Source organism: Mobula birostris, chromosome 3 (assembly GCF_030028105.1).
Source record: "Mobula birostris isolate sMobBir1 chromosome 3, sMobBir1.hap1, whole genome shotgun sequence".
In the NCBI taxonomy this organism is placed as follows: domain Eukaryota; kingdom Metazoa; phylum Chordata; class Chondrichthyes; order Myliobatiformes; family Myliobatidae; genus Mobula; species Mobula birostris.
In genome coordinates this window covers 4,580,063-4,591,438 of record NC_092372.1, presented here as the reverse complement: position 1 = coordinate 4,591,438, position 11,376 = coordinate 4,580,063, and positions in this window count along the sequence as shown.

Below are 11,376 nucleotides of genomic sequence, written 5' to 3'. Positions count from 1 at the left end.
TTTATCGACATACAATCAATGTGTATATAAGTTATGTATTCATATTTATTGTTTTATTATTATTATTAGTGTTCTTTATCTTTTGTGTTTCAATGTGCTGTACCGGACCCGAACCAACAATTTTTTAAATTTGGATTTGCATTTCTGTGCAGGACATGACACTGAACGATCGTGAACCTTGAATGTGTATGTTTGAATGACAGTTATACGTGAACTTCAAGTTGAACTGTCTGGAACTGACCGTTAATATATCAGAGGTACTCAGAGGTTACGCCGGTTATACCGTGGTTGAATTATCCACCGTATAACCGGCGGATGAAACGAGAGTGTCACTTGTGTGCTTGCGTACGCTCTTCTGCGGACAGCTGAGATCTGCTTGTTCTTGCCGATAACACCCATGCACCGTTAACTTACCGGGCGTCACTCAGCGACTTGGGCTCTATTGTATCTTTTTTTGTGTGACTGCATGTTTCCTGCTCTCTGATATGTGCTGTGTGTACAGTACTTTGAGTTGTGGGTAATTGTTGGTATCATGTGTTGCATTTTGGTCCGTTATAACACTGTTTTGTTTGTATTCATGTATAGTTGAATGACAATTTGAACTTGAACGTAATAGCGTTTCAGATTAATCCGTAAAACACCAAGCGGCTGTCAGGATTCAGGCCGGATGCATTTAGTCAGGAGACTCCCCCGGATGTGCGGAAGATACTTCTTCACAACTTGGAATAAACCTGGAAGGGTTTTGCACCTGTCCCGCGACGGCCCTATTTAAAACGAGCTTAAACCTCCCCTGTGCGCTGCAGGCCCGCTCCCTTCTGCAACATACGACTTCCATTGTTGGATTTTTCAACTAAAGATGGTCACTATGTGTGGGACAGTCCTCATCTTGATGCTGTAGCAGAACAGCCTTTGGTAATACGACCATGTGGCGAGTAAATTAGCCCCTTCCTCCCGCTGTCATTCAGTGCCAGTGAAACGTGGGCATTGCGGGTAGCACAGGGCAGAGATATCGCCGTCCCTTCAACACTCTCTCCCTTCCAACCCACGCCCACCCCCATCGTCTTTAGTAGTATTAGAGCGATCACTCCAGTCGAGTACGATGTTCGCCGGAGGGGTTGCCTATTGGTGGGGCTTCAGATGACTGTAGAGGCTGATCTGGGATCCACATTCCCTGAGGAGTTCCAGAGCACAATCCTGCCCCCTTCGCCACTTGCTGGTCGCCACGTCATCATCTTCCTCCATCTTCACTACTGTTGTGATGTCATCTTCTGCCGTTTTCACTACTGTTGTGATGTGTCATCATCTTCCTCCGTCGTCACTACTGGTGACGTATCATCATCTTCCTCCATCTTCACTACTGTTGTGACGTGCCATCTTCCTCCGTCTTCACTACTGTTGTGACGTGTCATCATCTTCCGCCATTTCCACCGCTGACGTCTTGGTTGGATCGCTCTTTGTCTGGAAGCTCACCCTTGACCTTACAGTACACGGTTCACGGTTCAGGGCAAAATCCTTAATAGTGTAGACAAGTGTTGAGGAAAATTGTGATGGCAGAAGAGATTAATTTAGTTCGCTATTTGATTACTGATTTAATTTGTTCGGCACCTCATTGTGGGCCGAAAGGCCGTTCTCGTGCTGTACTGTTCTATGTTCTCTGTTCTAGTAACGCCATGGGTGACCCGACCAGGAGCTCAGCTCCGGGCGACATCGCTCCCGGGATCTCAGGAACTCATGTGACTCTCCACTACCACAAGGTGACCATCCTCGGAGAAGCCATCTTCCTCAGCCACCCTTAACACCACCACCCCCAAACAGACACACATACAGAAGCACACACGTACAAACACACACATACAAACACACACACACACGTACAAACACACAGACACACAGAAACACACACGTACAAACACACACACACACACTGAAACACACATACAAATACACACAGACACATAGACACACACATACAAACACACACAGACACAGACACACTTGGGAACGCATGCACGATCCCACAACGCTGTCACGGAGACCTGGAGCACTCCCCACTGCAGTTCGGCTCCCTGTATTCGAATTGTCATTTAAATATATTCACCCGAATATAACCGCCCGGTTTGTGGCTAAATACTAAACGTACCCGTGCCTAACTTTTGACCCAGTCCCGCAGATAGAAACTTACACCCCGCCTACCCCCCCCCCCCCCCACACACACACTACAGGGTGAAGAGAGTTTCTTCAACCCGTGATCTCCAAGTGTCATCTCTAACTCGTCACAAAATGGGACAGTTTGCCCGCAGCGGTCTTGCAATGCTGCACACATCAGCAAGGTGAAGGAACTGCCTGCGGACGTCAGGAGAGCCCGCATCAGCCCTCACTGAGGCGTCAGCACTGAAAAGGGTTCGCGCCTTTAAATTCAATATCTTAGACGATCGATCGATCCTGGGACCATGAAGAAGGCACGCTTAGGAGTTTAGAAGATTTGGTATATCACCAAATACTCTTGCGAAGACACCGTGGAATCCATCCTGAGTGGTTGCATCACCGTCTCGTATGGAGGTACAGGAGACCGAAGTCCGACACTGAGCGCTTTGAGAACTGTTTTCTTTCCCTCTGTCATTAGTTTTCTGAACTGCCCATGAACCTGTGAACACGCTGTCTTTTGCAATATTTATTTCTGTAACTTACAGTAATTTTTATGTCTTGCCCTGTACTGCTGCCAAAAATACACAACAAATTCATGGCATGTATAAAAAAGAGGGACCTCCCTTTAGAACAGAGATGAGGAGGGGAGGAGTTTTTTTTAGTCGGACGGTGGTGAACCTGTGGAATTCATTGCAACTGACAGCTGTGGAGGTCAGGTCATTTGAGTATATTTAAAGTGGAGCTTGACAGGTTCTTGATCAGTCAGGGAGAAGCCATGAGAACGAGGTTGAGAAGAGTGAAATGCTGAAGCAGACTCGAAGGGTTGAGAGGTCTAGTTCTGCTCCTGTGTCTTATGATCTTATGTCAGTGATCATAAACTTGATTCAAAGTTCGGAGTCCAAAGGAAATTTATTTTCAATGTATGTATACTACGTACAACCTCGACCTCCTACAGGCAGCCACAAGGACGAATTTGATTCTGAACTGAAGCAAGGCCGTTGATAATGGAGAGGAGGACTAGTCAGGATGGTCCCGGGACCCTCGGGGTCTTCAGTGGGACGGCACCCTCCAGCCTCACCTAGTACCACCTGCCCCACCTGTCCAACCATCACACCTGTGGGAGAGTCTGTCCCACCTGCGGCAGAGTCTGCGGTCCACATGACTGAGAACAAGTCGCCTTCCATTCTCAGAGACCACCCCAGGAAAATAAAATTCTATTTAGACCATACTTGGGACATAAGAACCCATATGAAATAGAAGCAGGAGTCGGCCATCTGGCCTGTCGAGCCTGTCGCGTCATTCAATAAGATCATGGCTGATCTGACCATGGATTCATCTCCACCTATCTGCCTTTTCCCCATAACCCTTAATTCCCCTACTATGCAAAAATCTATCCAACCTTGTCTTAAATATACTTACTGAGGCAGCGTCCATTGCTTTATTGAGCAGAGAATTCCACAGATTCACCAACCTCTGGGAAAAGCAGTTCCTCCTCATCTCCGTCCTAAATCTACTCTCCCGAATCTTGAGACTAAGTCCCCTAGTTCTAGTCTCACCTACCAGTGGAAACAACTTTCCTGCCTCTATCTTATCTATCCCTTTCATAATTTTATATGTTTCTGCAAGATCTCCTCTAATTCTTCTGAATTCCAGTGAATACAGTCCCAGGCGACTCAATCTCTCCTCATAGTCTAAACCCCTCATCCCTGGAATCAACCTGGTGAACCTCCTCTGCACCATTTCCAAAGCCAGTATATCCTTCCTCAAGTAAGGAGACCAGAACTGCACGCAGTACTCCAGGTGCGGCCTCACCAGTACCCTGTACAGTTGCAGCATAACCTCCCTGCTCTTAAATTCAATCCCTCTAGCAACGAAGACCAACATTCCATTTGCCTTCTTGATTGCCTGTTGTACCTGCAAACCAACCTTCTGTGATTCATGCACAAGCTCCCAAGTCCCTCTGCACAGCAGCATGCTGCAATTTTTTACCATTTAAATAATAATCTGATCTTCCATTTTTCCTTTCAAAATGGATGAATTCACATTTACCAACATTGTACTCCATCTGCTAAACCCTTGCCCACTCACTTAACCTATCTATATCTCTCTGCAGACTCTCCATATCTTCTGCACAATTTGCTTTTCCACTCAATTTAGTATCATCGGCAAATTTAGATACACTACACTCAGTCCCCTCTTCCAGATCATTAATGTATATCGTGATCAGTTACGGACCCAGCACCAACCCCTGCGGCACACCAGTCACCACTGATTGCCAACCAGAGTAACACCCATGTATCCCAACTCTCTACTTTCTATTGGTTAACCAATCCCCTATCCATGCTAATACATCACTCCCAACTCTATGCATCCTTATCTTATGGATAAGGCTTTAATGTGGCACCTTATCGAACGCCTTCTGGAAATCCAAGGAAATAACGTCCATCTGTTCCCCTCTACCCACTGCGTTCGTTATATCCTCAAAGAACTCCAGTAAGTTTGTCAAACAGGACCTGCCTTTGCTGAACCCATGCTGTGTCTGCCTGATGGATCCATTTCTTTCCAGATGCCTCGTTATTTCTTCTTTAATGATAGCTTCAAGCATTTTCCTCAACTACAGATGTTAAACTAACTGGCCTATAGTTACCTGCCTTTTGCTTACATCCTTTTTTGAACAGTGGTGTGACATTCGCCGTCTTCCACTTGTGCGGGACCCGTCCAGAGTCCAGAGAACTTTGGCAAATCATCACCAAAGTCTCTACTCTAACTTCCGCCATTTCTGTCAGTACCCTGGGTGGTCCATCAGGACCGGGGACTTCTCTATCTTCAGGCCACCAGTGCGCTCAGCACCACCTCTTTGCGTATCCCAATTGCGTCCGTTCTGAATCAGAACCAAAACCAGGTTTAATATCACTAGCAAATGTCGTGAAATTTGTTATTTTGCCCAGTAGTTAGTACTTCGCAATACATAATACGTAATAAAAAACTATAAATTAGTTTTATAACTAATAATAGTAAATATATATAATCAAATTAATAAAGTAATGGGGGAAAAAAGAAAAATACTGAGGGAATGTTGATAGTTTCAATGTCCATTCAGAGTGAGGGTGCAGAGGTGATTTACCAGAATGCTGCCTGGATTAGAGAGTATGTTTCATGGAGAAAGGTTGAGTGAGCTAGACCTTTTCTCTTTGGAGCAAAGGAGGATGAGAGGTGATTTGATAGAGATGTATAAGATAATAAGAGGCATAGATAACCAGAGTAGAGAACCAGAGACATTTTCCCAGGCAGAAATCGCTAATACGAGGGAGCATAATTTTGGAGATGATTAGAGGAAAGTCTAGGGGGAATATCAGAGGCAGATATTTTACACAGAGTGGTGGGTGTGCGGAACGTGCAGCCAGGCTGGTGGTAGAGGCAGATACATTAGGGACTTTTAAGAAACTCTTAGATGATAGAATATAGAGAGTTGCGTGGGAGAGAAGGGTTAGGTTGATCTTAGAGTGGGTTAAAAAGTCGGCACGCTATAGTGGGCTGAAGGCCCTCTACTGAACCATGGTGTAAGTTCTGGCTCTGCACCGCGGGCAAAAGTTATTGAGTTTAATTTGTCAGATTACTTCTAAATTTAGAAACCATAAACATTCCATTTCCATTTAATGGTGTTCAGTTGCCCATCTGGAATAATTCTAGTACATGCAGTAGGTGCGGCATCTGTAGATATGTTACAGAGAAGCGTCACAGTACCGTAGCCGTTAGCGCGGCCCGGCGCGACGCTGCTGCAGCTGGGGGGCTTGGGGTCTGGTTCAATTTCAGCATCCTCTGCAGGAAAGTGTGTACGTCCTTCCCGTGTGCACGTGGGTTTCCTCCGGATGCTCCGGTTTCCTCCCACAGTCCAAAGATGCACCGGTTAGTAGGTTAATTGGTCATTGTAACTTGTCCCGTGATTAGGCTGGGATTAAATTGGTGGGTTGCTGGGCGGCGCGGCCTGCAGGGCCGAAAGGGGCTGTTCCGCTCTTTATCTGTAAATAAATGAGTAAAATGCTGCTGAAAATTAATTAGTATACATAATGCCCGGTCCGATTCACTGGACTGTGATTGTGTGGATGCGCAGCGTAAAGGTAATGTTAGAGGCGAGGATTTGATTTTCGGAGGGAAGTTGGTCATGGCACGAGCGCTCTTTTGAATACGTATTAATGACTCGGATTTAGATATTTATTTCACAGATTTAATATTTGACAACTCAGAATAGTGGAGATTGTTGTTTCGTTGCTTGCCGAGTTCTGTGTTGTTTTGCCGGACATGTAGACGCACTTGTGGGCTGCCCTCGGCACACCCCGGGGTTGTGATAACATAAACCACGCATCTCACTGCACGCTTCGATGTGCACGTGATCAGTAAATCTGTGTCGGACTGAAATAAAATCATCATCAGACGTGATTATACAAACACTCTGAAGATCATGCAAGAGGTTGTCAAGCTATACAAAATCAACGTTTATAAAACACAGCGTTGTGTTCCATTTTCCGTGTTACGTTTTCGGAAGATCATCAATGTCTTGCGTAGGGTGCAGAAGATAATTATGAAAATTGTATCACAGATTCGTCAGCGTCAGGCCTGATGAGCGGTGTCGGTCTGAAATGTCTACTGTTTACTCTTCTCCATTGAAAAGATCGTCGTTCATTCCAATTAATAACAGAAGCTAAATAGAAAATATTTTCTCTCATTTTCCATTTCCCATTCGGTTATCATCGCACGCCTTCTCTTAACGTCACCTGTTCATCACCTCCCGATGATTCCCTTCCTCCTTCCCCTCCTCCCAGGGTCCACTCTCTCTATCAGATTCCTTCTTCTCCAGCCCTTTACCTTTCCCACCCATCACCTCCCCCGGTACCTCTCCACCTTCCCTTTCTCCCAGAGTCCACTCTCTTCAATCAGATTCCTTCTTCTCCAACCCTTTACCAGCTTCTCACACCATCCCCTCCCCCTCACCTGGTCTCACCTATCATCTGCCATCATATACTCGCCCTCCCCTCACCTCACCTGGTCCTCTATCATCTGCTGTCATATACTCACACCATCCCCTCCCCCCTCACCTGATCCTCTATCATCTGCCATCATATACTCGCCCTCCTCACCTGGTCTGTGACGGTCCTGGTGTGGATGCTATGTAGCCTCCTCCCTGATGGGAGTGGGACAAACAGTCCATGAGCAGGGTGGGTGGGATCCTTCATAATGTCACTAGCATGCATGGGGTGAATACTTTAAATTACTGCTTTAGAAACTTCCCTGTTTCCGTTTCCTTTTCGCCAGCACAGAAATGCCGGCTATTCCAACCACATTGATATTGATGTATTTATACACATCTTATTCCATATCCATTCTTTCACATCCAACTTGATTTTATATGTTTTTTTTATTCTTTATAATTGTTGAAAAGTTGCATGTCGCGCCAACGCAGATCTTAGGTCACACAACACCAGGTTCAGGGGCAGTTATCACCCCTCAACCATCAGGCTCCTGAACCAGCGTGGATAACTTCACTCACCCTAACACTGACCGACTCCACAACCTACAGATTCACTTTCAAGGACTTTACAACTCATGTTCTCGATGTTAGTTATTTAGTTAGTTAGCTGTTTATTTGTTTGTTTGTTTGTTTATCAATGTATTTATTAATTACTTGTTCAACAATCTGTCTACTTTTGCACATTGACTGTCAGTCTTTGTATGCAGTTTTTCATTGATTTATTGTATTTGTTTGTTCTACCATGAATGCCTGCAAGAAAATAAATCTTTGGGTTGTATTAGGTGACATATATGTATTTTGATGAAGAATTTATTTTGAACTCTGAACAGCAAATTTCTCATACATGTAATTGTATATGACCATATATATTGATCCATGATTGAAAACATAGTTCGCGGACATAAAAGGGTTAAAGAGTGTACGGCGCAAGCGAGCACCTTCTGTATGTGGGACAGCGGAACTCGGAGAGACTGGCAAGCGGAGTTTTGCTAGTGACGACGATGAGAAAGCGAAGACATTTGAATAATTAAAGAGGAGGCAATAATTAGAGCTCCATCCATTAATTATTCCCACTCTACCAAACTGACTTCGATTTGCAAATCTGTCTCATTGGCTTCGATTTCATTAGATGGTGGCGAACAGGTGGGGGTAAAAAGCAAACGTTTACAGCGTTTCGGATCTGGTCGGGAACATTTGAGAGATACAGCGAAGCGAGAGAGATCTGCTAGAATCAGCATTTACTTAACAGAGAGAAAATAATATTCCGCAATGTGCTCTGTTTAACAGCACGCTGAAAGGGTCGTTCAGATAGCCTTACCCTGACATCACCATCTATCTAAACCTGACCCTGGAAAAATAAATAAATCTGAAAAATTGGGTATGAGATTGTGTTTGGTGCAACAGTCGAGAGTATTACAGTTGATTTTAATCGTTATTACCGTATTTGAATAAAACTAATATTGCAGTTTCATACCCCTGCGTTATTAGTAACGTTAGTTACACCTAATGACAAGTGTTACTAATATCACAACGTAAACTATCCGAAAGCAGCGAAAAGACAAAGGGATTTTAACAAGCCTGAATTCCTGATTATTAATTACCGCGTTCTTTGCTGGTGGTCAGCTCACCCTTTTCTTTCTCCCTATTCGCCTCTGGGACTCTCTTCCAATAAGCCTTCTCCCCTCTAAAATCTGGCGTCTCTTTGGAATGCACGTGGATGCTCGCTGTTAAATTTCCGATCGTCAGATGGACAACCATAATCCGACAAATAAAGATTGCGGGATCTGTTTCTAACCCTATTTAAATAGTTTATATCAACAGCGAAACATTTGACGAGATTATATTCCTTAAATACTTCATATGAATACAGTTTAAATTATCTGACACTGCTGGAGAGATGACTAACACTCGCTCCACCATCGGCATAATTTAGATTTACTATGTGCCCCTTACATTTTTCAATTATCGCTTTCACTGCTTAAGGTAATGCGTACAACGCGAAATTTGTTTGTAGTACAAGCGACGGAACCTCTCCGCAAAAGTACTGGCCCTAAGATTCTACCCCCAGGCCGTAAGACTACTGAACACGCTGACATCGCCCAGGTCTCGTCACGTATGAAGCGCCAGTGCTGATATACCGTTTATTTTTTAACTGGTATCGTGTATATGCGCCTTATTATTTGTTAATTTACTGGTGATAATATTACTTTCTATTTTGTGTGTCTGAGTTATAGGGACAGCTGGGTCCCTGAGGACGCTGTTTCGTTTGGCGATATACATCGGTCAGGTTGGATGGGAATAAACTGAATCTGAACTTGGCAGAGGCGTCGAAAGTTAACGGCTAGATATATATTTTTTTCGGTCTAAACATACAACATGGCTTTCCTTCAGGTCAGAGCTTAATATTGGCAGGGAGATGAAATAAAATATGTGTCCTGTAAGGCGGGATGCCGTTTGAACTCAGTCCGTACGGGAAGGATCCTCGGGTGTAAACGCTTGTGTTGGTCCGGGGTTCTGGGCGGCCTCCCTTTAAAAAAGAAACTAATAAATTGTAGATATAGAGGGCCGAAGCCGACGGATGGTGATCTGAATGCCTGACAAGCAAATACCTTCCCAGTCTTATAACCAGTCTCGCGAAATTACACCGGTTTTCCACAGCGCTTGGATGAGATTTGGTGAATGTTGAGATACAACTTTTCAGATTTAGATAAAGTTTACTTACGTTTCCTTTTCAGGTCTGTTTGCATAACATAATTCTGTGATTATTCCTGCGGCTGTCCCGAACCCCCGGCCATAGTGAGCCGCGAGTCTTTTTCATCGTCCATGGATCCCGCTCATTTGCTCCCTCGCTATTCGACTGTTCGCGGTTAGACTAGCCTCTGCTCGCCGACACTTTAATAGCGCGATCACTTTCCGGAATATCGGGGCTTTCCTAACGTTCCTGCATTTCTCTACACAGTTTTCTTCCTATGGAATAACCTGTTTGATTTGACTATGCCCTGACACGAATTAGGCGCAGGGTGGTGTTCTTGACCGTTCGCGGCTATAAAAGAGCTACTAAAGTCCAGAACATTGTTTGTACCTATTGGGGAACTAACTCAAAACGAACGTGTATCTAAACTCTCCACTTACCCAAAGGCTTTCACGTTGGTTAAACAAGTCCTATCACAGGACAACATCTGTCTATCTGTCCGTCCGTCCATCTAGCGCCACGACTTTATCATTTCCTGTCAGAGTCACCGTATGTACGGACACTCCTGTGCCGAGCGTCACTTTATGGACATACAATCAATCTGTGTGTATAAATTATCTTATATTTATTGTGTCTTTTATTATTATTATTGTGTTCTTTCTCTTGTTGTGGTTTCTTTTGGGCTACATCGGATCCAGAGTAACAATTATTTAATTCTCCTTTACACTTGTGTCCTGGAAATGACATTAAAGAATCTTGAATCTTGAGATAGCTAGACAGACAGACTGACAGATGGTTAGATAGATAAAGAAAACCTTGACATTTAAGAAAAATGCAAATAAATTAATGTCCGCAATGAGCGTAATATATAGTACTGTTTTGCGATAACAGCAAATGTAAAATGTACAATCTATCTCTTCACTGTAACATACCTTATACAGTACCGCGCACTAAATGCCATTAAATAACTGGGACGAATGTACGGACGAGCATGCTACGGAGAAGGAGAGTTCCCAATCTTTTATGGCAATATATATTTACGAAGGTTGTTAAATATCGAGTATAAACTGCAGTATTTCAGTCCAAACGCGATAAGAAACGTGTCTAAGTCGGTTTACTCTGCCTCGCTAAATGTTATAGTGTCCTGGTCTCGGCATCAGATGATTGAGGTCTGATATTTTCGCCTATAATTTTTCAAATTAGTTTCGTAAAAGCGCGTATTTCTTGTAAATAAACACGAAAAGATAAAGACGATCTTGACATGCAGGGCAAACGCATTCAAATTACTGTCCATAATGAGGGTAAATTATAATGTGTATAATATATAACAACGCGCGTTATTTATCGCACGGTTGAGATAATTCTCGGCTAATGGGTGTAGATTTCATATTGGTTATACTTTAATAATCCGAGTTGGCCTTCTAATGATATGGAGAAGGTGTTAAGTAAACTGAACTCAATTGGGTGTTTCTGTGCTGTATGGAACGTTGTAAAGGTAAACTCCGTAGCCTGA